Here is a 27521-nt window from a genome sequence, read left to right as displayed (position 1 = left end):
TTTCTTGATCTTGTGATTAATGTCAACTAAAGTTGTCCCCAAATAAAAAAGTACAGTGTAATGTGCACATATCAAAGAGCATCCCTAGTCTTAAGTTTACTGAAATTACTATATGACCACGATAAGTGTAATTGGTGCTGAGTGAGCAAATAGATAGATAAATCTTTTGCAACTTGCTTCTTCTTCTCTAGCCACAGTTCATTCATTGCTCTCTCTCTCTTGAAATCCTGGCTACTGATGGATAGAATCTCGGAGAGAATACTTAAGCAAAATTAGCTGTGTACACATTGGTGGGCCCACTATGCTCCACTGGATAGTTCCGTGATCACTGAGATGTATGGTTCTAGTTAAACTTTGTGGGTGACAAAATGAAAGACTTGAACAGGGTAAAGGGACCTCTAGGGAACAGGAAGAGTGGACAGAGGAAGACAAGAGTGAATAGGTAGTGAGAGTAGTCAGAATGCACTATATACACATATGACATTGTCAAAGATCAAATTTAATTAATAAAATTCTCACAAATTCTAACATGTAAATATGATGACAATGTTGTAATTTCAACACTTACAGTGTGAGTTCCATACCACATTGGGCTCCATAGTAGGACCAAACTTCAAAACAAAACCAAAGCCAAAGCATCTGTCTTACACATTCTGTTGCTTAGGTTTCATCCTAGTGAAAATACAAGTTTGTTCTATTGCTCAAGAGTTTGTAGCAGGAATCTTAAAAGTTCTTATTAATAAAATCAAACCCGAGGCCAATTATTGGGGTCAATGCAGGTAGATCAGAGAGACAGAACAAGCCACAGCTCCCTCACCTTGCCGGATCCTCAGCTGGTCTTGTCTCCTCAGACTGGAGGCCTCTGAGTCCTCATCCAGAATGGGTTATCATATGATTTGCTGCTCAAACGCCTGAATGCTTAACCAGCCAAATGCTTAACCAGGCCAAAATGTTTCTAGTTTTTGGTCCTCACGCCTTATATACCTTTCTGTTTTCTACCACCACTCCCTGGGATTAAAGGCTTGCTTTCTGGGATTAAAGGCGTGTGTCACCATGCCTGGCCATTTCCAATGTGGCCTTGAACTCACAGAGATCCAGAGGATTTCTACCTCTGGAGTGCTAGGATTAAAGACGTGTGCTATCACTGCCTATCCTCTATGTTTAATATTGTGGCTGTTCCGTTTCTGACCCCAGATAAGTTTATTAGCATGCACAATACTTCGGGGCACACAATACCACATTTTTTTCTCATAGGAATATATAGACACTACAAAGTTTCAAATAAGTATTACTATAGAACACACATTTACTCATGTTAGTTTCATGAGTTAAACTTTATGAGTTTCTAAATTACACAAAATAGTTTAATTTTCTATTCCAAGTCTACTATACCATCTGTTCGCTCATGCCCTAGTCCATTGCTAATAAACTTGGTTAAATGTGGCTCTTGACAGCCCTTGGTATTTATTCCAGACCATTTATGATCCCTAAAGTTCTCCTTGAAAGCTTTCTTTGTGTTCTTTATCGGGGTAATTCTTGCTTTTGTCAGAGTATCTGCTCTACTACTACAAAACGTTTTAGCCAGTAAATGTAAAATGGTCATTATGTGGCAGAGTGCTGGCAGAGACATTGACCACACCGAATACAGCAAACCCTCTGGAAGTTTGGATTTCTCCCTCAATTTCCCAGCCTCATGTAACTTGATAATTTTGTATTCTTAATGCATAACAACTATAACAGGGTCTGATAACTAAGTAAAGTCTCTACTGGAAGTGAACAGGGAAAATATATGAAGTGATGCTTGACGGTGCAAGGGCAACTGAGTAGGGAGACTAGATGTGTTGAAAACATTGTTGAGCTCAACAATGAGTCATAAAGAACAAAACGACATAGATCAGGAGGCACTTTTCTGGAGATTTGTTGTTTGGCTTTAAAAGATTACTCGGGAGTAAATTAGTGAAAGTTGTTTGTAAAATAAATATTTAATAGGCACTTATTTTGTACAATTTCCTGAGCTATATGAATGAATGTGAGATTACAAACTTATTACTAGAAAACACATTTTATAGTATTGAACTCAAAATTATAGGTATGTCTTTAAAATAATTGTCATCTAGTGTTCATATTGATTGGGAAAGATGGAGAAAACATTTATTCACTTAAGTTAATAGGCCACTTCATTTATCTTTAGTTACAACTATTAGTGATTTGATGTTGAAAAATACACCTCCATACCTAATTTGTCAATTTTCATATTGACTTTGAAAATAAAAGATTATTTTATATAGTGACTCATACTTCATTATAAATTTATTTTTACAAATCTCATTTGAATTTCTATGTTTTAATTACAAATGGCAAAATATACATACAATGACTTTTTATTGAAAGGAAACACAATATTATTTTTACTTATCATTAGCTTATCATTATTTCTTCTAAAACTGACCAAATTTATTTAACTTGGCTAACATTTTAGAAAATTATACAATATGACCAGATTCTAAGAGGGCATTTCTTTATGAAAAGACAATGTAAAGTAAATCGATAGTGTAATCATGATTCAAGAAATTACGTACAACTGTTAATGAGCACTATCAATTTTTTTCTTTACTGAAAACTATTGATAATCTACTTTTAAATTACTCCCATTTATATTGCACCCTGGAAGAGCTAATTAATCAGCAGTTAAGACTATCTAATTTGAATTGCTTTTCTGCTTATAGGAGAAAATGATTGAAGATATATTTATGCCAATATTTCAGTATTTGTACTTAGCATCACTTTTAGCATGACTGAATTATAAACATTTAACTATAGAGTCAAATTTTCTCAAATAGTTTTTATGAAATACTTTGCTTTTCAAGTTTACTTTGTATCAATTTAATACAAGGACTATAAAGCACAGTTGTATTCTGTTTAGTCTGTCATTTATGGAAATATATTAAAATAATGTCAAACTACATATTAATTTTTACTGAAAGAGTTAAGACCCCCAAAGCATAAGAATGATGGCTATATTTGAAACAATAATGCTAGAAACAAGTTTTAGTGATTATTATTGCTGAATTCCTTACATCTTTTCGAGTTATAAATTAATTTCTTACCTAGCATTTTCATGTGACGGATATCCATCACAATAAAATTCAGCCTTTGTTCAAATACACACCCAGATTTTTAGATTTCACAGCAGGAAAAGTTCTGTCCTTTGTTTCTGAATATTAATCTTCAAAAAAATTATTTTGTGTGTGTTTGCCTGCACATATGTTTATGTATGTACCACATGCATGCTAGGTACCCCCAGAGGTCACAAGAGGTCATCAGGTCCTTTAGAAGAATAGCCAGTGCTCTTGACAGCTAAGTTGTTTTTCTAGCCCCCAGAAAATCAATCTAACTATGTATATAGTTCATCCTTGTGCCTTGTATATAGTTCATACCTTGGGCTTAAGGTATGGACATGGGATGTGATTCAGGCCAATAAAACAGGGGCAGGTTTGGTTTTTTTTTTTGTTGTTGTTGTTTTTTGTTTTTTTTTTTTTTTGAAAGTAAGACAAGTTCACTTCATTACACAGTTGAAATTTCCTTCAAGATACACTTCTTATAATATAAATCCTAAGATGCTTCCTGACTTATTGATGACTAAGTAAGTATTTAATGAACTCTTACTAGCCTGAAGTGGTACATGATATATGGTAGGAAATGGACAAATTTGAGTTGAAGAAATGAACCATTCTTAGAAGTGGATCATTATCATACTCATCCTCTACCTAGACAGAAACTTTAATCATAACCTTAAATGTGCCAGTGTCCTGTTTGAAATAAAATATTTTTTCTAAGAAGTTATTTCTTGAAAAAATATTTGAGAGATTATTTGATGAGAAGAAATTTAACTGTACAAGCAGTTAACTAGAAATTTGTTAATTTAACATTGTCTTTAATTCCCTGAAATCTAATGTATTCTACTCAGTGAAGTGGAACACCAGTTTTTAAAGTAGTGTAAGAAACAATAAGACGCTTCCAGGGTAATAGTCCTTTTGGAGTTTTTCACATAGGAAAGAAGTAATAGTTAAGCACACCAACTTTTCTGAAAATTATATTAAAGATAGTTACTTTGTAATTAATTATGAAACTAAGTTAAGGAAGAAATAAAGGAAATAGTACTCTATTTCAAAATCAGGAATACATATTGTGGCAGGCAACAAACTTTACCTATTTACATATGAAATATTTCATAGTCCATGAAATTCACTGAATGCATAAAAGTTGAACTTCCACTCCAAAGTTAAATTTCAGCATCTACTCTCAAATTTTAATAGCCTGTGATGATCATTGAAAACTAAGAATGGTTGATGTAGGAACATAATTTGAGTTTCAAGGTGATGGAAAGTTAAATTTATCTTATCTGAATTATTTTCCATTGCCTCAGTATGAGCCTTAAAAAAAAACAGGGTTATTCAAAAAATGAATTCTTTGTCACATGGGGAGAATTGGAGATGATTATGATGAGCAAAATAAACCTGTCACAGAAAGATATGTATCAGGTAATTTACTCTGAGGGGTTGAGAAGAAACTTCTACTTTTCTTTTTTGCGACAGGGTTTTGTTTAGCACAGGCGGGCTTTGAACTTATTTTACTATGTAGTCAATACTGCTTCTGATTATGTTGTCTCCACCTTCTAAGTACTGTTATAAGCATATATGTCTACACCCACTACATAGATATTTTAAAAATAATTTTATTTTGATTTTCTGTAGAGGAGTATAGAATGCTCATGTTAGTGAGCCCCAAAAGATTTCAATGGTTTTAAAAATTCTGTTTGTGTATGCTTCATTCTAAGTAAAAAAAAAGTCTAACACTATTCTATATGCCAAATTCTATTATAGGTGAAGATAGCTTTCTCAAAGAGTAAATGAGATTCTTGAGCTCAAATATTACTTTTATGCTGTGTGAGTGTGGGTGTGTTTGGGGCGGGGTTATCCTGAAAACATAAAACTGTACTGAAACCAAACAAGTTAACCTTGATTTTCAACCTGTTAACATAATTTATTTAGGAGTCCCTCTATGCTTGATGTTTGCAGATAATTTGTAGCTCATTCAACTCCAAGGAGACACCTGTGTTTTGAAATTTGTGTTGTTATCTGGTTGATTGTATACTTTCCCTTCTACATAAGAAATAGTATAGAATATACACTACAGTATATATTAGAACAGTTCACATTATCTTTCTGAAATGTTTCAATTTAATAAAACATATTGTGCAATCAGGACTTTAAAACACAGCTTTAGTTTACCTACATATTTTAGCAAATCTTCAAGCCCAGCAAATCTTCAAGCCCAGAAAATAGAATAAGATATATATTCATACAGGACTTTCTTAAATACTTTATGCTTTCCAACATTCTGAGAGAAGTTGTATTTGATGTAATATTCTTATAAGGATACTATAAATTAGAAATTATTAAAATAACTTACAGAAATAGTATGTTTCCATCACTTACCACATCTTCTCTTTGGTTATCATGTATGTACTTTTGACAAATGACAGGTGTTTCCTGAGAGTTTCTATGAATTTTGACACAGCTTGAGAAACTGTCGAAAAAAGTTGATGTTTTTGTGCATTCTAAACAAGTTTATTCCAATTATACATTTTATAAAAAAAATTCTAAAATAAGGAAAAATTTAAATGTGTCATTCTCATTACCTAGGGTCATAAAAATAGCCTGTTAACCTACTGAAAGTGAAGTTCGTGTGTGCAAGGAGGGATATTTTAAAATATTGCATTTTATTGAAATTCCACTCTTGCTGATATAAATTGAAGGTAAATTAAATTAGTAAACTGCCTGCAAATATAACTTGAAAAGTCACTAATATTGATAATTTGCTTTTAGCTTCTTTTAAAATTGTTCTGTTTCCATTATACAAAGCTAACAAAAGGGCATTAAAAGATTATTTTAATATGTCAAGTGAATTGTTTATAAGAAAATCCTCATTGCTATAAAAGTCTGATCTATAAATGTTAATGTTTATATTGTTCATTATTTCTGTCCATGCTTTCAAAACAAGGTTTAAATAATTTTAACAAAAGTTAAATGCATGAATAGTGAAAGTTTTACTTGGCAGTAAATATTGTTTCTTCTTCTTCTTCTTCTTCTTCTTCTTCTTCTTCTTCTTCTTCTTCTTCTTCTTCTTCTTCTTCTTCTTTTTCTTCTTATTTATTTATTTATTTATTTATTTATTTATTTATTTATTTATTTATTTATTTATTTATTTCTTAGTTTGGAATATGACCTTTATAGAGCTTTCTACCAGAGTAGAAATAATGTCTGTACAAAACCAAATGTTTGTTACTATAAGTTATTCACCACAATTCAAGTCCAGTTTTTCTCAAAACAGTTATCTCAGTTAAAACCCACTACTTCAGAATCAATAGCATCTTGGAAACTGCAGTAACACTTAAACATGGTTAAGACTCAAATGCAGAAATTTAGTTGGTTGGAAGGCTTATAACTTGCTCAAATAGAATTGCAAAAGGGCAAAACTGTGTTTTTCACAGAGATACAGTCTAATGGAATCACCAACTCTAGACAGCTGTTAAGAATACATAGTGCCCTGTGATAGTAAGAAATCCAGGCACTCTTAACCAGTCCTTTGTTGTCCTTTTGTTATCAGAGATTTGTGCATGTGTGGGAAGACACCACCACAAGTCCACTTCTTTATTTCCAAAAATAGCAAGTTGCAAGTGACAGTGACAAGGGGTAATAGCTTCCCCTTTAAGTCTTGATGCACTTCCAGCCAACTCAAGTACCTCTGCAACCACATGTCTGAGCTTAGTTGTCTTAGACTTTGGGTATCAAGGAATACAGCCCACAGAGAACTGCAAGCCAGCACTGGGAGCAAGAAACCACCTTTGTCTTGAACTTTCCATACTAGTCCTTTCAAGCCTTACAACCAGCCATTTTAGACTGTCCTGAAGCTCATACAAGTGAGCCAAAGATAAGGTTAGGCAGACACATGGCGAGTTCCAAGTGCCAACTCCTCCATTGCACTGCAATCCAAACTGCCTAGTTTTTCTTGATTTTACTTTCTATATTCTTGGTGTGCATGTGTGTGTGTGTGGGGGGGGGCGGGCGGTGTTGGCATATTCCTTGTCCTGTGTGTGAAGGTCAGAAGACTGCTCTAGAGAGTTAGTTCTTTAAGACTATGTGGGTCCTAACAATCCAACTCAGGTTGTTAGGCTTGGTGACAAGTGCCTTTATCCACTGCACCATCTTGCCTTCTCTAGTTTGTTCATCAAAGGCCAAATTCATTTTTATAATAAACAATAACTTAGACATTAAAACCCAAACTTTTTCATTCAAAGTATTTTTGTTGTTTGAAAACCCTAGCTATATAATTAACCTGAAAACTCTTATTTCCTCTAAAATTTTCTTGGCCCAGCCATGTGAACGTCCTTACTTTTTACTTACATTTTACTTTACTTTCTTTTGTAGTACTTAATACTTTTCTCTGTTTAAGAATACCTACCTTCCTGCATCTATTCCTTGACATTTTTTCTTTTCCTATGGCAATTTAGGTGTCCCTCTTGGTGTTTTCTTTGCTCATCCCTTGTGATATTTTTTGAGTCATATTGAAACTGTCACCTTATCTTTCTCAAAAGACTATAATTTCATTGTGGGCATAGTTCAAGTATGTCCTAGCATCTCTGGATCTTGCAGAGGCATTGACGTTAAATAGCATAAAAGTCAGAGTCATTGAAGAAAGGAAACGAGCAGAATAACAGCTTTCTACAGGTGATTATGTATAACCAGGAAGTCAAATGATCAATCTTTCTATGAGCAGAAGGTGGATTTTGAAGGTTGCAATTAACTATGAATATGAAGATTGCACTGCATTAAGAATAATGCTTTTAGCATGTTTTGGCTGTTTCTGTCATGAAAGCAACCTATCATCATGCACTCAGAATCTACAAGTATTTCTTTCAAGGTGTTTATAAACTTATAGCAAATTATGCTATTCAAACATATTTTATGATCTGTACTCTCATAAGAAATGAGCATACTTTCTAAAACCAACTATTGCATGCATATTTACTGATTTTTTTAAATGTATGTGTGTTTGTGCCAGTGTTCATGCATGTGTATGCATGTGTAGACATGAGATTGATGTTTAGTTTCTTCTTCTATTGCTCTTACCATACGTTTGAAAAAAAGGGTCGCTCATTGAACCTGGAGCTCACTGATTTACCTAGACAGGCTGGCCAGCAAAACCAGGGATCCTTTGGTCTCTGCCTTCTCAGAGCTGGGAGTACAAGTATGCACTACCATGAACAATGCTCTTGCAGGTGCAAGGGATTAAATTCAGGTTGTTCATGCTTGCATGACAAGTGCTTTACAAAGTGAGCTACCTCTCCAGTCCCTAATATTTACTGATTTAAAAATGTCCAGAACATTATTGTTTATACATGCAAAACCAAACTTGATATCTAATCAAAATCTTTTATTATAATTATTATGTGTACCTCCTCAGAGGCGATATGAAATAAAGGCTTGGTGATACAATTTTAAATTTCCTATCACTTCAGTCTGAACAACTTATACTGGAGTAACACTACCAGAAACACCCTTTCATATTCCTTGGATACCACCATTTTGTATATTATTTTAATTTCCTCTTTCTCTAACAATGATGGAGAAATATTTTTCTTTTATTGAAAATAGATTCTTTTCTTTTATAATATATTTTTATTACAATTTCCCTTCCATTTACTCCCAGTTTCTTCCCAATTCCCCTCCTATTTGGATTCACTCCCCCTTTTTAAATCTCTCATTAAAAAAGAATAGACTTCCAAGAGATTACAGCCAAACATGACAAAATAAAATATAAAAAGATGAAGCAAAAACCATCATATTGAAGTTGGACACAGCAGCCCAACAGGAGGAAGAAAGTTCCAGGAACAGGCAAAAAAGTGAGAGATCCATTCATTGTCACACATAGGAGTTCAAAAAATACTAAGCAGAAAGACATTATAGATAGCAGAGGACCTAGTGCAGACCCATGTAGGCCCTGGGATTGTTGCTTCTGTCTGTGACTTCACATGTGTCTTGCTCAGTTGATTCAGAGGGCCTTGTTCCCCTGCTGTCCTCCATCCCTTCTGGCTCTTACATTCATTCCTCCTACTCTTTTGTGGGGTCCCCTGAGCCCTGAGGGGAGGAATTTGATGGAGACATTTGATTTAGAGCTGTGTGTTCCAAGAAATATCTCTATGTAATGCCTGTTTGTGGGTCTCAGCATCTATTTCCATCTGTTGCAGGAGGAAGCTTCTTTGATGATGACTGAATAAGGAACTGATCTATGAGCATAGCAGACTATCATTATATAGATAGCATTTTCTTTGGAGCCTTCAACCAGCTCCCACATAAAGACATGGAGACTTATTTTTAATTATCAATGCTTGGCCTTAGCTTAGACTTGTCCAGCTAGCTCTTTTATCTGAATTTAACATGTTTTTATTCACCTATGTTTTGTCTCAGGGCTTTTTACCTTTCAATTCTGTATGTCCTACTTTCATGCTTCCTCTATGTCTGGCTGGCTGGTCTGGCATCTCTTTTTCTTTCTCTTGTAGCCTAAATTCCTCCTCCTACTTACTCATCCTGTCCAGAAGTCCACCTGTACCTCCTCCCTTGCTGTAGGCCATTTAGCTTTTTTTAGACCAATTAGGTCAGGTGCCTTAGGCAGGCAAGGTAAAACAGCAACACATCGTTACACAGGTAAACAAATATTCCACAACATAAACAAGTGCAACCCATCTTTGTACACTTAAATAAAAATTCTGCAATATCATTAGGAGTCATTTTATTGATACTTTTTTAAAAGACCAGTAATGTTTGGTTTTACCCTGGGTCGCTGATCTATCTAGTCTCTGGCTCTTGGTTACTCTAGCAGTGTTGTGTATGGATTCCTTCTCATGGAGTAAGCCTTAATTCAAATCAGACATTGGTTTCCGACTCCCACAAGTCTGTGCCACCATTGGCCTAGCATACCTTATAGGAAAGACAGATTGTAGGACAAAGCTATTATGGTTGAGTCAATGTTTATGTTTTTCATTTTCGTTTGCTTTTTCTTTTTCTTTTTCCCCCTACAAAGTACCTTCCTACAACAAAGACACTAGAAATTCTTTTAAGGGTTCCATGTAGGTACTAGCTCAACTTCTCCATGTTCAAAGAGGTTTGTGGGTGTTGTCCTTGACAATGGAGTCCCACTGTCAGTTTACTGAGAGCAATCTATTGTCTTAGCAACAGACCCTGTTGTTTGGGGCATTTCCATGGGACCACTTTGACCAATAATTCAATTGATTGTAACCCAGTTTTGGGACTGGAAGCCTTGTTTGGTGACAAGACATGGACATTTGGGATTCTGTCTCTTCCATCATTAGTAGGCCTTATTGGGAATGTCTTCCTGTATTTTAGGGGATTTTTTTACTGCACTAGGGTTCCATACCATCCCTTAAATGCTCCTCAACTGTCTTTTCCCACATTGCCCACATAAACCCTATCTTGCCTCTTCCTCCCAACCTGATCCTCCTATTTCTGTCCCCACCCATCCTCAATCTACTCATAAAATCTATTCTATTTTCCCCTCCAGGGAGATCCATGTGTCCCATCTAGTTCTTTCCCCTAGATGTAACTTCTCTGGGTCTATAGATTATAGATTGGTTATCAATTATTTAATGGTTATCATCTACATGTAAGTGAATACATATCATATTTATCTTTCTAGGTCTAGGTCACCTCACTCAGGAGTTTTTTTTTCTGGTTCCATCCATGTGCCTGCTAATTTCATGATGTCATTTTTGAACATCTGATAATACACCACTGTGTAAATATACCACATTTTCTTTATCTATTCTGTTGAGGGATGTATAGTTTTTTTTCTAGCTTCTGGCTATTATGAATATTGCAGTAATGAACAGAGTTGAGGGAGTGTCTTTGTTGTAGGGTGGAGCATCCTTTGGGTGTATACCCAAGACTAGTATAGCTGGATCTTGAGGTCAATTCATTCCCAACTTTGTGAGGAACCTGCCATGTTGTTTAACATAGTGACTATACAAGTTTTCACTCCCACCAGCAATGGAGCTGTGTTCCCCTTGCTCTACATCCTTGACAGCATGAGCTGTCACTTGTGTTATTAATCATAGCCATTCTAACAGGTGTAAGATGGGATCATTTCCCTGATGACTAAAGGATGTTAAACATTTCAAGTGTTTCTCAGCCATTTGAGATTTCTCAATTGAGAATTCTATATTTAGATCTGTACTCTATTTTTAATTGGATTATTTGGTTTGTTGATGTCTAGTTTCTTGAGTTCTTTATATATTTTGGATATTATTCCTCTATCATATCTGGAGTTGTTAACGATATTTTCCTATTCTTTAGATTGCCACTTTGTCTAAATGATAATGTCCTTTGCCTTATAGAAGATTTTCTGTTTCACAAAGTCCCGTTTATTAATTGTTGATTGATCTTAGTATTGCACTAATGGTGTTCTGTGCAGAATTTCCTCTTCTGCACCAGTGAGTTAAAGGCTATTCTCCACTTTTTCTTCTCTCAGGTTCAGTGGTTCAGTGTATTTGGTTTTAAATTGAGGCATTTGATCAACTTGGACTTGTGCTTTGTGCAGGACACATATGGTTCTTTTTGCGTTCTTCTACATGCAGACATCCCAGTTTGACAAGCACCATCTGATAAAGATGCTTTCTTTTTCCAGTGTGTATTTCTGGCTTATTTCTAAAAATCTCAGGTGTGCATATGTGTGTTGATTTATATCTGGGCCTTCAACTTGATTATTTTGTTCAATGTGTCTATTTTTTTTGTGCTAGTACTATGCTGTTTGATTATGTTCTTCAGTACAACTTGAAATCAAGGATAGTTATTTAATATTTGGAATTGTTTTAGCTATACAGGATTTTTGTGTTTCCATTTGAGTTGAAAATTTTCCTTTCAAGGTCTGTGAAGAATTGTGTTGGAATTTTTTTTCTTTATTAAGAATTTTTTTTTATTCATTCCACATACCAATCAAAGATCCCCCTCCTCCCTCCTCTGGCTCCCCCAGACCCCCAACCCACTTTCCACTCCACTTCACAAGAAGGCAAGGCCTCCCATGTGGATTCAGCAGAGCCTGGCACACTCACCAGAGGCAGGTCCAAGGCCCTACCCCTGCCCCAAGGCTGTGTCAGGTGTCCCACCATAGGCAGTGGGCTCCAAAAAGCCCACTCATGCACCAGGGATGAATTCTGATCCCACTGCCCTGCAGCCCCCTAAGCAGAACAAGCCACACAATTTTCATGCTATGCAGAGAGCCTAGTCCAGTCCCATGCAGGCTCCACAGCTGTTGATCTAAATTTCATGAGTTTCCACTAGTTTGGCTTAGTTGTCTCTGTAGGTTTCCCCATCATTATCTTGACGCCCTTGCTCATAGAATCCCTCTTCTCTCTCTTCAACTGGACTCCTGGGGCTTGACCTAGTGCCCAGCTGTGGATCTCTGCATCTGCCTCCATCAGTCACTGGAGAAAGGCTACATGATGACAGCCAGGATATTCATTGACCAGACCACTGGGGCAAGCCTGTTCAGGCACACTCTCCACCATTGCTAGTAGTCCAAGCTGGAGTCATCCTTGGGCATTCCTGGGAACTTCCCTGGTACCTGGCCTATCCCCATCCCTCTATCATGGCATATCCTTCATTGCTCTTCCACTCCATCCCTGTACTAGCACAACCATCCCACTCCCTTATGTTCTCATCCCTGATCCCCTACCCTCCATTGCCCACCCCATATCCTCAGTTAGAGTTGGAATTTTGATGGGGATTTCATTGAATCTCTAGATTGCTTTTGGTAGGATGGCCATTTTTACTATGATAATCTTACTGATCCACGAGCATGGGAGAACTTCGGATATCTTCTTCAATTTCTGTTTTTCAGACTTGAAGTTTTTATCATACAAATCTTTCACTTGCTTGGTTAGAGTTATGCTAAAATATTACATTATTTAAAGCTATTATGAACGGTCGTCTTTCCCTGATTTTTTTCCTCAGTCAATTTGTCATTTGTATATAGGAGGGCTACTGATTTTTGTGACTTAATTTTGTATCCAGCTACTTTGCTGAAAGTGTTTATCATCTATAGGATTGCTGAGTTGAATTTCTAGGGTCACATGTTTACTATCATATATTATGCAAATAAAGATACTTTCACTTCCTCCTTTCTCATTTGTATACCCTTAATCTCCTTTAGTTTTCTTATTATTCTAGCTAAGTCTTCAAGGATTATATTGAATAGGTATGGAGAGGCTGGAAAACCTTGTCTTTTCATGACTTCAATGGAATTGCCTTGAGTTTCTCTCAGTTTAAGGTGATGTTGGCTATAGGCTTGCTGTAAACTGTTTATTATGTTTGGTATGTCTCTGTGTCCCTAATCTCCATTCTCTGCCTGGTCTCTTCCCCCAAGTCCCACCCTCTAATCCACTCCTCTTCCATTTCTGTTTAGGGAAGGGCAGGTCTCTCATGAGTATCAACAAAACATGGCATATCAAGTTGCAGTAAGACTAAGCATCTCTTCATGTATTAAGGCTGGGCAAGGTGACCCAGGATGAGGAGTAGGGACCTAAAAGCCTGGAAAAGAGTCAGAGAAAGCCCCTGCTCCCACAGTTAGTTTTTCCTCAAGAAGACCAAGCTACACATATGGGCAGAAAGCCTAGGTCAGTCCCAAGCAGGCTCCCTGATGGTCGGTTGAGTCTCTATGAGCCCCTATGAGTTTAAGTTAGTTCATTCAGTGAGTTTTCTTGTGGGATCCTTGACCCCTCTGGCTTCTACAATCCTATCTACTCCTCTTCTGCAGGATTCTCAGAATTCTGCCTAATGTTTGGCTGTGTGTCTGCATCTGTTTCCATCAGTTGCTGGATGTCACCTCTCTGATGACAATTGGTAGAGGCAAAATCTGGTCACAGGAGATGGCTAGTTCAGGTTAGATATCTGCTACTGCTAGGAGTCTAAGCTAGAGTCTTCCTTGTCGATTCCTGGGAGATTCCCTTGTGACAGGTTTTTACCTAACCCTGAAATGTCCACCCTTTCCAGTAGTCTCTTTCAGTACTACCTCCCTCTACTCCCTCAATCTGATCACTTATGTTCCAGTCCTCACCTGCCTTCAGTACACTCACAAAATCTCTTCTATTTCCCCTTCCCAAGGAGATCTGGGTGTCCCCCTATGAACCCTCCTTGTTACCTAGTCTCTCTGTGGCTGTTGATTATAGCCTTTATTTTACAGTTGATATCCACTTATAAGTGAGTACATACCACGTTTTTCTTTCTTGGTCTTTGTTCTTTACTCAGGATGTTTTTTTTTTTTTTTCTACTTCCATCCTTTTGCCTTCAAATTTCCTGGTATCTTTGTTTTTAACAACTGAATAACACTCCATTGTAATGTACCACATTTTCTTTATCCATTTCTCAGGTTAGGGACATCTAGGTTTTTTCCAGATTCTGGCTGTTATAATTAAAGCTGTTATGAAATAGTCGAGCAAGTGTCCTTGGATGAAGCCTATTTGATCATGGTGGATGTATCCTTGAGTTTGGTTTGCAAGTATTTTACTGAGAATTTTTGCATCTATAATCATAAAGAAAATTAGTCTGTAATTCTGTTTCTTTGTTGGGTCTTTACATAGTTTGGGTATCAGGGTGACTGTGCCCTCATAAAATGAATTGGACAAAGTTCTTTCTGTTTGTATTTTGTGGAATAATATGAGAAGTATTGATGCTAAGTCTTCTTTGAAAGTCTAGTAAAATTTTGTGTTAAAACCATCTGGTTCTGGGCTGTTTTTGGTTGGGAGACATAATGATTGCTTCCATTTCACTAAGGATTACAGGACTATTCAAATTGTTTACCAGATTCTGATTTTACTTTGGTAAGTGGTACTTATTAAGAAAGTTATTCATTTCTTTTAGATTTTCCAGTTTTGTATATAGTATGTGTTTCTAAAGTATGTATTTCATGGGTGTCTGTTTTTATATCTCCCTTTTGATTTCTGATCTTCCTAACTTGTATATTCTCCCATTGCTTTTTAGTTAGTTTTGTTAAGGGTTTGTCTATCTTGCAGATTTTCCCAAAGTACTAACTCTTTGCTTCATCGATTCTTTGTGTTGTTCTCTTTGTTTCTATTTTATTGATTTCAGCCCTCAGTTTAATTATTTCTTGACTTATTCCTCTTGAATGTGATTACTTCTTTTTGTTCTATAGCTGTTAGGTGGTTGTTAGGTGTGCTATTAACTTACCAGTAAGAGAACTCTCCAGTTTTTTATGTAGGCACTTAGTTCTATGAAGGTTCCTCTTAATACTGCTTTAATTGTATCCTGCTAGTTTGGATATGTTGTGCATTCCTTTTTCCTAAATTCTAGAAAGTCTTGAACTTCTTATTTCTTCCTTGACACAGTAGTCATTCAGTAGGCAGTTGTTCAGTTTTCATGAATTTGTAGGGTTTCTGTTATTACTGAAATACATCTTTAGTCCTTGGTGGTCTGATAGGATTAAGGGAGTAATTTCAAACTTTTTCTATCTTTTGAGACTTGCTTTGTGTCTGAGTATGTGGTCAATATTAGAGAAAGTTTTATAAGATGGAAAGAAAAAGGTATACTCCTTTATGTTTGGGTTGTTTGGGTGAAATGTTTTGTAAATGTCTGTTAGGTCCATTTGGTTTATAATGTCTGTTAGTTCCAATCTTTCTGCTAAGTTTTTGTCTGGGTGACTTGTCTCTTGGTGAGAGTGGTGTATTGAAGTCTCCTCATCAGTGTGTGAAGCTTAAATTTGGCTTTATCATGGAACATCTTATTTTCTCTGTCTACGGTGATTGAAAGTTTTGCTTCTTATTGGAGTTTGCTCTGACATCTTTGGTCTCTTAGAGTCTGTAGTACATCTGTCCATGACCTTCTGGCTTTTAGTGTCTCTGTTGAAATGTCACATGTAATTTTAATAGCTCTGCTTTTATATGTGTCACTTTTTTCTCCTCACAGCATTTAATAGTCTTTCTTTGTTTTGTACATTTAATGCTTTCATTATTATGTGCCGAGGCAACTTTCTTTTCTATTCTGTTCTATTTGGTGTTCTGTAAGCTTCTTGTACCTTTATAGGCATCTCCTTCTATAATTATGTTGAAAACATTTTCTGGGCCTTTGAACTGGGTTATTTCCCCTTCTTCTATTCCTATTATTCTCAGGTTTGGTCTTTTCATAGTGTCCCAGTTTTTCTGGATGTTTTGTGTCAGTTGTTTTTTAGATTTAATATTTCTTTCGACTGAAATATCTATTTCTTATACAGTATCTTCAATGCCTGAGATTCCTTCTTCTGTCACTTACATTGTGATGCTTGCCACTGTGGTTTTTGTTTAAATTCCTAAATCTTTTATTTCCAGAATTCCCTCAGTTTGTTCTTTCTTTAATGGTTCTATTTCTAGTTACAGATCTTAAACAGTTTTATTCATTTCCTTCAATTATTTCTATTTTCTTGGATTTCTTTAAGATATTTATTCATTTTCTCCATTTTCTTGTGTGTTTTCTAGGAATTCTTCAAGGGATTTATTTATTTCCTCTTGAAGGACCTACCATCTACCATTTTCATATAGTTATTTTTAAGGTCATTTTCTTGAGCCTCAGCTGTGTTGGAATATTCAGGACCTGCTGTGGCAGGGTAGCCGGGCTCTAGTGGAGACATACTGCCCTGACTGTTGTCGATTGTGTTCTTATGCTGCGATCTAAGCATCTGGGTTGAGGCTGATTATAGGTCTAGGTGCTGTTTTCGGGATTTGTCTTTATTGGGTGAACTTTTTTGCTCCTTGGTTTCTGTTTCCTTTCTGGATGTTCTGAAAGTGTGATGCCTGGGTGTTGCCTAGTAGGAAAATTTTCATTGGACCCAATAGTTCAAGCCACTCTAGGATTTCCAGGTAAATTGTGTTTCTGGGTATTGGGAGTTGTCCCTTAGGAATGTAATCGACTAAGGGTCTGAAAATATGCACAGGGGGGAGGAGAGCAGTGTTCTACAAGAAGCTGTTCATTTTGTCTCCTTGGAATGGGAGACGTCAATGAAGAGAGATCACCCCTCAGGGTCTGCTCTAGTACTGGAGAAGAGAATGGAGGGTTGGATCTGGAGTAACTGAAGGAGAAGGGAGGATGTGGCCAAAGGGTGGAGTAAGGCTGCCTCAAATGTTCTGTTGCAGGGGATGAGATGAGACTAAGAGATTGGGGTTGGAGGGGAGAAGGAAATGGTGAAGGTCCTTAGTTTGATTACTTGTTTCCCTGGTCTGAAGATCTGATGTGCTTGCTCTCAGGGAATGTCTGCTTGTGCTTGAGGCCAGGGTAATGGGATGAGTAGGGGGAAGGGAGTTTGAGGGAGAAAATCTTTGTGGTCTTTTGGGAATGGGGTTAGAGAGGAAAGGGAGATCATAGTAGGTTTTCTGCTATCCAGCTGGGAATAAGACTTGGGGGCGGGATTTGATCTGGGTGTGCAGGAGGAGATGTGTAGATCCACCTTCATCCTACTTGTTTCTTTGGCAAGAGAAGCTCTGGGATAGCAGGGATCCCCTGCTGGGATTTGTGGCTAGGACAAGACAAAGAGTGGGGGGAAGGAGGTTGAAAGATCTGTGGGCACCACAGGAGATAGGAGAAGTAGGGCAGGGAAGGGCTGCCATGGATGTTCTGCTGCAGAACTGAGGGTGAGACTGAGGGACTGATCTTGGGGAACAGAAGAGGGAGAGAAGAACTGCAGGCAGCCTACCTGGTTTTTGAGAAATATTTCTTAATAGTAAGATATGCCACAAAGTTAATGACAAAGACGTAGAAGCAGAAATATTGTTGCCTATGCTTGTGTTCCCAGTACAGTGACTTCCAAGTCTACCATGTGAGATAAGATCTCAAAAAAAAAATAAAAATCATTGTGGGGGGATATGCATGCCTACATACAGAATTAGCACATGCTGTTTCAGTTCATTCTTCCTAAAGACTACTGAACTGTTAATATTTCCAAGATAGTAGTTTCTGCAGAACAGCAGTAAGAAAACAGAAAAACAAGAGCAGTACTAACTTACTTATATTTGTACAGTTTCCTATTGATAAAATTAATAATGCACACAGTCAGAGAACTACTCTGGTTTTATACAATGGAAGGTAGAAATTGTAAGCTAGATTATGAAAGAATCTGATCAATGCAATCTATAGTATAATTGAGAGCAACTATTAGGAGAGGTCTCTGGACCTTTGTTCTAAAAGTTGAAAAGTGAGGACTGGACATGGATCTTAGTGTCAACAGTGCTTGTCTAGCATCCACAATGGCCAAGATTGAATCTTCAACTCTACATGATAGTAATAGGGAAGATGCTGATGATAACAACAGCATTAAAACATTAAGGTTTTGTGGCTAAAGATCAACATTACATATTAAATATCATATAACATAAGTATTTTATGTTTAATACATATATAATGTAGCATGATATACACTATAATATCTTATAATATATAATTCACAGAGACTGCATTTTTATTTATGGATAAACACAAAAAAGCCAATGGGAAATATACTTGAAATGTGAACAGGATGTAAATGGAACATTAGCTGGATGTTTATAAAGTTACAGAGCCTTGCAAGTTACTGAGTTTAAGCAAACAAGTTCCATTTCTTTCAGATCCAATTTAATCTAGATTGAGTGAAAAGAAATCAATTTTCGCTAAAGAACATGGGTTACAAGCTTTGTGGCTATTACTTGCTTTGTGGTTAAATTTTACACCAGAAAATGAAAGAGTTGCTTTGAACTCACATGGTTGACTGTGAGAACTTGTCAGGGAATTGGTAACTGTATGTCTTGACATAGTGAGTATTTTTTGCTGGTATTTTTTTATATAATTTTAGAAAGTAGTGTCACTTAAAGATGATAAATTTGAATAAACCCATGCCCTACTTGGTTTTTCTCCCAAGTGCCCTTTTGTTAATGTTTAGAGTCCTTTCATGGAGGCAAACTGGAAATGTTCTCTTGTGTATATTACTGAGAAGAATAATAATTAGCTCATTAATTTTAATTTTGATATGCTTAGGTCAAGAACTCTCAAAGATCTTCCTCCAAATAGCCCTCTGTCATACAGGATGATTTTCTTTCTTTCTTTTTTCCTTCCTTCCTTCCTTCCTTCCTTCCTTCCTTCCTTCCTTCCTTCCTTCCTTCCTTCCTTCCTTCCTTTCTTTCTTTCTTTCTTTCTTTCTTTCTTTCTTTCTGTATTTATTTGCCTGGTCACAAGGCTTTTTCAAATACTGTTCAAAAGATTTTATTTTCTGGGTGGTGGTGGCACACGCCTTTTATCCCAGCACTTGGGAGGCAGAGACATGTGGATCTCTGTGATTTCGAGGCCAGCCTGGTCTACAGAGCAAGATCCAGGACAGGAACCAAAACTACACAGAGAAACCCTGTCTTGAAAAAACAAAAAAAAAAAAGATTTTATTTTCCCAAGAGTTACATCATTATATGTATCTCCTTTATAATGATGTTTCTGATCATGTTTTAAGGATAGAGAAATCAATTAAGAATTGAGTGGCAACAAGTATTATGAATTTCTTTGGGGACAATATTGATTTTAGCCTTCCAGGTTCCTATCTGTATATGTATTCCTGCCTAGCTAGAAGAGCCAGCATTTTCCCTCATCTTTTACTTATTTTTACTGTACTATCTTAGACTTTTCAACAACATTGTTATTCTCACATATTTTTGTGGTTCTTTTACCATTTACTTATTAACTAGTAAGAAATGCCTTCATTACAATAGGAAATATTTCTTTGCAAATTAGATAATTCATTTTTAAGAGCATCTTAGTGAAGATATTATAGATTTAAATATCATAGTTATAACAATATTTAATATGTCTTTTGGTAATTAATATTTACTATTATGTATCATTTCCATACTAAATTCCCTTTGCCACTATAATTTCTCAAGTATTTTTCATTACAGAATTTGTTAATGTTTAATACATTATTTTAGTTTATTCATTTAACAGTTCACTTTCTCCTAATGTCTAAAGCCTCCATGTGAAAGGTACTTGGTATGTTTTAACCAGGTTCAAAACACTTAAATAGCTTCTCAGCCTTAACAATACTCACAGTTGAAAGTAAGATCCCACATGCAGTTTAAATTAGACAATATGGAGTTATGGTTTAGTAAATAGCTCATTTGTAAAGGGCTCCTTAATATCTGTTAAGTCCTGAGTTTGCATCCTAGCCCTACACAAATATCATTTCAACACAACAACAGGTATTTTTGGCAAGCTGTGTAACAAAATGCAGAGCATGACTCATTAGGTTTGAAAAGAAGAGTTCTCTAGAAGGGATTACAGTTTTATGATACTTAGAATTTTATATAGAAATAAATGCATTGTTACCAGAGAATAAATGTCAAAGGAAATGTAAAGACACTAAGATAAGAGAACCTAGTGATTAGCAAAATGATAAATGTAACTAGATCATTTCTTGAGTAATTCCTATATCAATCACCAGGTGCTGTTTCATATTTTAATACTTCTATTGAATGCTTAAAATAAACCATGCATGGAAAGATGTGTTTCATTCTCATTTTCCTTAGGGAATATAAAACATGCATGATAGCCATAATTCTCATGTTGTACAACCTTATATTTGTGAGTTTTAAAGTGTGTAGAAGATCCTTTTACTAAAGCAAGCCTAAAATGGCATCTTGCAGTGAAATGGATATTTCTTAGTAAATACTAAAGAGAGACCTCCCCATAACATAAATATTACTATAGTAATTTGCACAAATACATATTTTAAATTCTCAAAAATTTTTATGACATAAAAAGTGTTAACTGTTTGCTTGTTTAATGCTACCAATCAATTATGAGATCTTGGGCTGGAGAGATGGCTCAGCAGTTATGAGCACTGGCTGCTCTTCCAGAGGTCCTGAGTTCAATTCCCAGCAACCACATGGTGGCTCACAACCATCTGTAGTGAGATCTGACACACAGACAGAACACTGTATACATAATACATAAATAAATCTTTAAAAAAAATTATGAGATCTTTACAGTTTTAACAAATTTTATTTTTATTTATTTAAAAATATTTATTGATGTATTTTATGTATATAGATGCTTTGTCTGCATTTATGCACACCAGAAGGGTACATTGGATCCCATGGAACTACAGATATAGGTAGTCATGAGCAGTCATGTGGGTCCTAGGAATTAAATTTAGGATCACTCGGGCAGTGGTGGCACACCCCTTTAATCCCAGCACTTCGGAGGCAGAGGCAGGCGGATCTCTGTGAGTTCGAGGCCAGCCTGGTCTCCAAAGCGAGTTCCAGGAAAGGCCTAAAGCTACACAGGGAAACCCTGTCTAGAAAAACCAAAATAAATAAAATAAATAAATAATAAACAAATAAATAAATAAATAAATAAATAAATAAATAAATTTAGGATCTCTGGAAGAGTAACAGTGCTCTTAACTGCTGAGCCATTGCTCCAGCCTCTTATAACAATTTTTATGAATTCTCATACTAAGAGCAACATCTGAAGGTTAGTTTAGTTTGTGTTGAAATTTAGGTAATTTTGATATCTGCAAAAATACTTAAATAGAAAACTGAAGACTGTTACCAAGTCCCACATCTCTAGACTTTAGGGAATTTAAATTTGTTTAGGGAATTTAGATTTGTTTTGAATGCTAATCTCTTGAGACATCTTAATGGAAAACCTTCCTCCCTAAACAAGTGAAAATGGTCCTCTCTTCTGATTTTTATAAGGCCAAGAGCAGTGAATTTAGAAGCACCTTTATATTCTTGGCAACAAATATGTTTGTGGAAAAGTCCAATACTTTAAATTCTTGTACACTTTTTACTTAGTAACAATATGTACTAAATTTGCACTATTATTTATTTTTACATAGAAAAAGACTGTAAAGTGATGTAGTATGATAAAATAATCAGAAAAATATAAATCAAATCTTCAGTCTTAAAAACAAAAGTACTTTTATATAAAAAACACATTACATATGTAAACATAAAGCATGTTTCATAGGTAAACACATTTATATACAAATAAACATAATAACAGTGACAATTTTTTGAAAAAATGAATTAGATTATTTTGTTATTGTGCAAACATTAGTGGGTCTACTTTCAAACTAAGCTATGAAAGCATGAGACAATGTAATTATACAGGACTATAATTGCATACATTTTTCTTTTTTGACTTAACAATCATCATGTGGTACATGATTGTGTGCATATATACACTAATAAATGTTAGTAGTCTAAATATTTTCAAAGTTAGACTTTAAGCCTAAAGTTTTGAATCTTAATATTGTTCATAAAATTTAACCTACGTGAAGAATTTACTATTTTAGTTTATAGGCATTAATTGGCAGCATAAAAGTTTTCTTGTGTTTTACATTCTATGTTAAATAGCAGATTTTTCAAAATGTTACATAATGAATTTTTTTAATTTTATAATTAAATTTTACATATCAGCCACAGATTGCCCTGTCCTCCCTCCTCCCGTGCCCCCTCCTTTCCTCCCCCCAGTCGACCCCCCTTTCCCACCTCCTCCAAGGCAAGGACTCCCCTGCAGATTCAGCTCAGCCTGTTAGATTCAGTTGAGGAAGGTCCAGTCCCCTCCTCCCTTTACCTAGGCTGATCAAAGTTTCTCAGTATAGGCCCTAGGTTCCCAAAAGCCATCTCATGCACTAAGGTCAGGTCCCAGTCCTACTGCCTGGAGGCCTCCTAAATAGTTCAAGCTCATCGATTGTCTCACTTATCCAGAGGGCCTGATCCAGTTCCTTGGGGGCTCCTCAGCTATTGGTTCACAGTTTATGTGTTTCCTCTAGTTTGGCTATTTGTCCCTGTGCTTTTTTCAATCATGGTCTCAATATGTCGCATATAATCCCTCCTCTCTCTCACTGATTGGACTCCTGGAGTTCCACCTGCTCATGGATCTCTGCATCTGTCATTGGATGAGAGTTCTATTACGACAGTTAGGGTGTTTGGCCATCCTATAACCAGAGTGGGTCAGTTCAGGCTTTCTCTTGACCATTGCCAGTAGTCTATTGTGGAGGTATCTTTGTGGATTTCTGGGGACCTCTCTAGCACTTTGCTTCTTCCTATTCCCATGGGGTCTTCATTTATCATGGTATCTCTTTCCTTGTTCTCTCTCTCTATTCTTGATCCAGTTGGGATCTCCAGCTCCCCTAAGCTCTCTTTCCCCTGACCCTTGCCCTTCATTATCCCCCCTGCCCCATGTCCAGTTTACTCATGTAGATCTCTCCTACCACAAGGGCACATGCTCAGCTATGTTCATAGCAGCACTGTTTGTAATCGCCAAAACCTGGAAACAACCTAGATGCCCTTCAATTGAAGAATGGATAAAGAAAAAGTGGTATATATACACAGTGGAGTACTACTCAGCAGAGAAAAACAATGACATCATGAGGTTTGCAGGCAAATGGATGGATCTAGAAAAAAATCATCCTGAGTGAAGTAACCCAGACTCAGAAAGACAAACAGGGTATGTACTCACTCATAGGAGGATACTAGATGTGGAACAAGGATGACTGGACTGCTACTCACATCACCAGGGAGGCTTCCTGGCAAACAGGACACAAAGAAAGACACAGGGATCGCCCCACATTAGAATAATGGATGAGATCTACCTAATGCATTTTTATTTATTTATGTGTAGGTGTGCATGTGGGGGTAAAAAGACACCAGACAGAAACTGCTTCTCTCCTCCGATCAAACTCAGCTTGTCAGATTTGGTGGTTTTTTTCCCCAGCCCCTGAAAACATGATTTGTTACTGCAAAGGTGTGCTACTTACAATAAAAAAACAGCAATTGTTTTGAAGATACATTAATTTTCTCAGTTAGGGTCTGTATTGCTGTGATAAAACACCATAACCAAAAGCAACTTGTGGAAGAAAGGAATTATTGTGTTTATATTTCTTCATCACAGTCCACTATTGAAGGAAGTCAGAACAGGAATTTAAGTCAGGAACCTGAAAGCAGGAAATGAAGCAAAGGCCATGGAGCAGTGTTGCTCACTGGCTTTCCCACAGGCGAATGTGGTGTGGGGGTTTTCTCAATTAAAACCCTCTCTTCCAAAACTGGTTCTATCTTTTGCCAAGTTGACCAAAAAATAAAGTAAAATCACCAGACGATTATTAATCGATCAACCTTACAACTAGTTTTGACTTAAGACCAAGAAGTAATTTTAAAATTACTTGTGATAGTCATATTTTCAAAATTATCTTTTAAAATACTTGGAACTTTGTGTTCTTTATGAGATATGCATTTGGTATCTCGTTCCTTAATTAGTAAAACTTTGAATGCCGTATTCTATCTGAATTCATCGTGAAGACATGGTCAGAAAATTGACTATGAATAGAAATGAAAATATAAAAGCACCACTCCTATGATTCTTGGGGATTTTTTCCTTGTATAAATTGCTGATTTAATAAATTCAGCTATTTCATGACTTACACCTAGACTGTAGACCTAAATTCTGGGGCATAAATATACTAAAATATTTTAGCCAAATGAAAGTTAACATAAACTTTCAGGTGTTTCTATTTCTGCTAAGTCCCCCCTCCTTTTTTCTATTTTCATATGACATATGCACACACAAAATTTGAGGAATGTGTAATGAGTATAAGTATAGAGTATACTAAACTCATGTTTTTTTAACTACTAAGAAAGACTACGACTGGGCATTATGGTTATTGTCTGTGTGTAAATTGCATCCCTCTATAGAATTTTGTTCTCAGAAAAGTGAACTAGAAGACTGATAAAGAGACAGGGGAGTTTCTAGAAATCCTAGCATCTGATAGCCCATTGCAAAGATAAGTATGCTTTATTTTATGTGGGCAAGGAAATCCGATTTCAAAAGTAAATGAAATATGATTGGGCATTGTCAAGTCATTTTTATAATATTTATTTACAAAATGATGTTATGAATTTTTGATTAATCACACATTTTACTACTACCTGACACTTTGAATAAAAACATATGTTGTCACAACCTTAGATATGTATAACTATGAGCTGTGATAATGGTTTGACACTTACCTAGAATACACCATAGTTTATAAACAACAGTGACTGAAGCTCATCTTTAAGAAACAAATGTGGTGGATTGAATGAATGATAACTGATATTGATAGCCCTAATGCTGGAGTAAGAGAAAGATTGTCTGCAGAAAATAATTAGAAGTAAATACTGTATTAAACATTTGTAATTCTTCCAGAAATTGAGTCTCTAAATTATTGCAGAAAGTCTCTTTACTTTTGTGGGAATATATTCAACGTATGACTATATTCTGTGATGCTTTTAAGTAAACTTTATTATAAGGCAGGCTTATTAACTATGCTCAGCTTCAATGTTACATATATGTTTAAAAGAGTTTTGGATAATTCTGAAAGGTTATTTTTGTCTTAATCCAAACAATAAAGCTTTCATTTTTGTAATAGATGAACCATTAAGAGAATAGTCATATAGCTGATAAATAGTAACTCACACTATCTTCTTAGACCATTTGAAACTGTCCAAATTCTCATTTGTAGGCAAATATAAAAAATGATATTAATGACCAAGTAAACCTTTAATTTTTCTGATTTGCCATGTCCTTATTATGATATACAAGATAACAAGCCTCTACTTCTAGTAAGATATCTGTATTAAAATATTATATAAACATTACATTTTAGGATCAGCTTGTCCTGGCTTGTCCAAATTTTTTCAGTTTAAAATTGCTAGTCACATGTCCCAGAAACCTGCTTAGAAGATGCAAAATCAGGGTACTTGAACACTCCAAATTTTTAGTTCATCTTGTGATTCTTGCAGTTTTTACAGTCTGTACAAGATGTTGACATAAATACACATGCAAATGCATGTCTCTCAGGCAAAGGGCCACAGCTTTCACTAGGGCAGAAGGACCTAAGATCACCTCACTCCCTGAAACACAAAGTGGCACACAGGTAAAGAAGGCAAATAACATTTGAAAAGTTATGCTATCAAGTTTTTTTTTTTGTAGTAGTGTATTTTGGGAAAATAGTTAGGTTCATAATAAGTTAATTTTTAATGAGTTCCACATTGTTTCCTGTGTACTTGCTCAATATGTAAATCACAGTTTAGCATAGCTCTGGAAGTTTGTTTGGAGAGGCACTTTGAGGTTTGAATCTTACTCCAAAATTTATTCGCACTTTATGTATACTAAATTTTTTGTGACCCACTCACCTTATATGAAAATGTGGAACTACTACTGGTTAATACTTATTAATATGTTTTTATTTCCTTCCAAGTGAAATAATTAAACGTATTACCTTAAAGTATTCCAAGAGCTGTGATATCAAATGTGTTTTATTCAAACTAAACAGTGGCTATACTAAGAATAAAATTCTTCCTCAGAAATTATAGTTAAAAATTTTATTATAAATTCATTACAGTAAAAGTGAAGGCTAATCTCTACATGTATACTATACATAAATTTTTAAACTAATAATATTAAAATAATTTCGTAGTCAAATGTCATTTTCTCACCAAATTGAGATGTCTGCGTGTAAAATATCAATCAAAAGCATCATGCAGATAATAACGAAACAGTCTAAATCAGTAAAAATTGAGGTGTAATTAATAAACTTAGTACTGACTGTGTCATGGTACAATAATAATAATACTCCTCAACTAATAAGTAATTAAAGCAGAATGTAGCTGTATGTCATAAAAATTGGCTCATGAACTTGTTCAATTTACTGTTAATTTAGTTGAGACATAGTATCATTTGTACAGTCTAGATTGCACAAAAGTTCTAAAGCCTGGCTGGTTAGCTAGATTTGAAACTGTACCCTTATAACCTTGTAACTTGACAAATCGGTAAATAACCCCATCTTCAAAATTAGTTGTACCTTTTCAGGTGACTTAGGGATTATTTAGAGGATATTCTGACATCCTGAAATGTCCTCTATGCATTCCACATCTCTCAGGAATTGCTTTGGGTTGTCTCTAAACTGGTTCCAGAGAGTAGAAGAAATCCCCATGTAATATTATCTGTACCCAGATTTTTAACCAACATGTCTTTGGACAATGTGTTCAGTGTCTCATCCAGCTGATATTCCTTCTTTGGAGTACCATTTTGAAAACATTTAAAATCCTCCATCCTTCTCATTTTACATCTGCTAAATCTCACTGAATACAAAGTGTGATTGTGACACTGCCTTTGCTTCATTCTATTAGCTAGTTTTGAAAGAAGAATAACTTAATTGAAAGATAAGTACAGCCTTTTCACTTAGAATCTTTATGGAAAATGTAATGGAAGATGCTTTGGAAATTTGAATAGTTAATTGATTTTGACTGTTATAGAGTAAGATGCAAAAAAAAGTATGTCTATGGTGACTCTATGTCATAAAAGTTTTAAAGGGTTTTATTTAGTATGAATTCTTTTAAAATT

General features: G+C 35.6%; 1 protein-coding gene across 11 annotated transcripts in view; it reads left to right on the top strand.

The window, feature by feature from the left end:
- Nucleotides 1–27521, top strand: part of Dmd (dystrophin) — a 2251111-nt gene that overhangs the window by 241434 nt on the left and 1982156 nt on the right. The window lies entirely within an intron of this gene.

This window comes from Peromyscus maniculatus, chromosome X (genome assembly GCF_049852395.1).
Source record: "Peromyscus maniculatus bairdii isolate BWxNUB_F1_BW_parent chromosome X, HU_Pman_BW_mat_3.1, whole genome shotgun sequence".
Lineage (NCBI taxonomy): Eukaryota > Metazoa > Chordata > Mammalia > Rodentia > Cricetidae > Peromyscus > Peromyscus maniculatus.
Note: the sequence above shows the minus strand (reverse complement) of the source record. Positions and strands in the feature narration are given on the sequence as shown.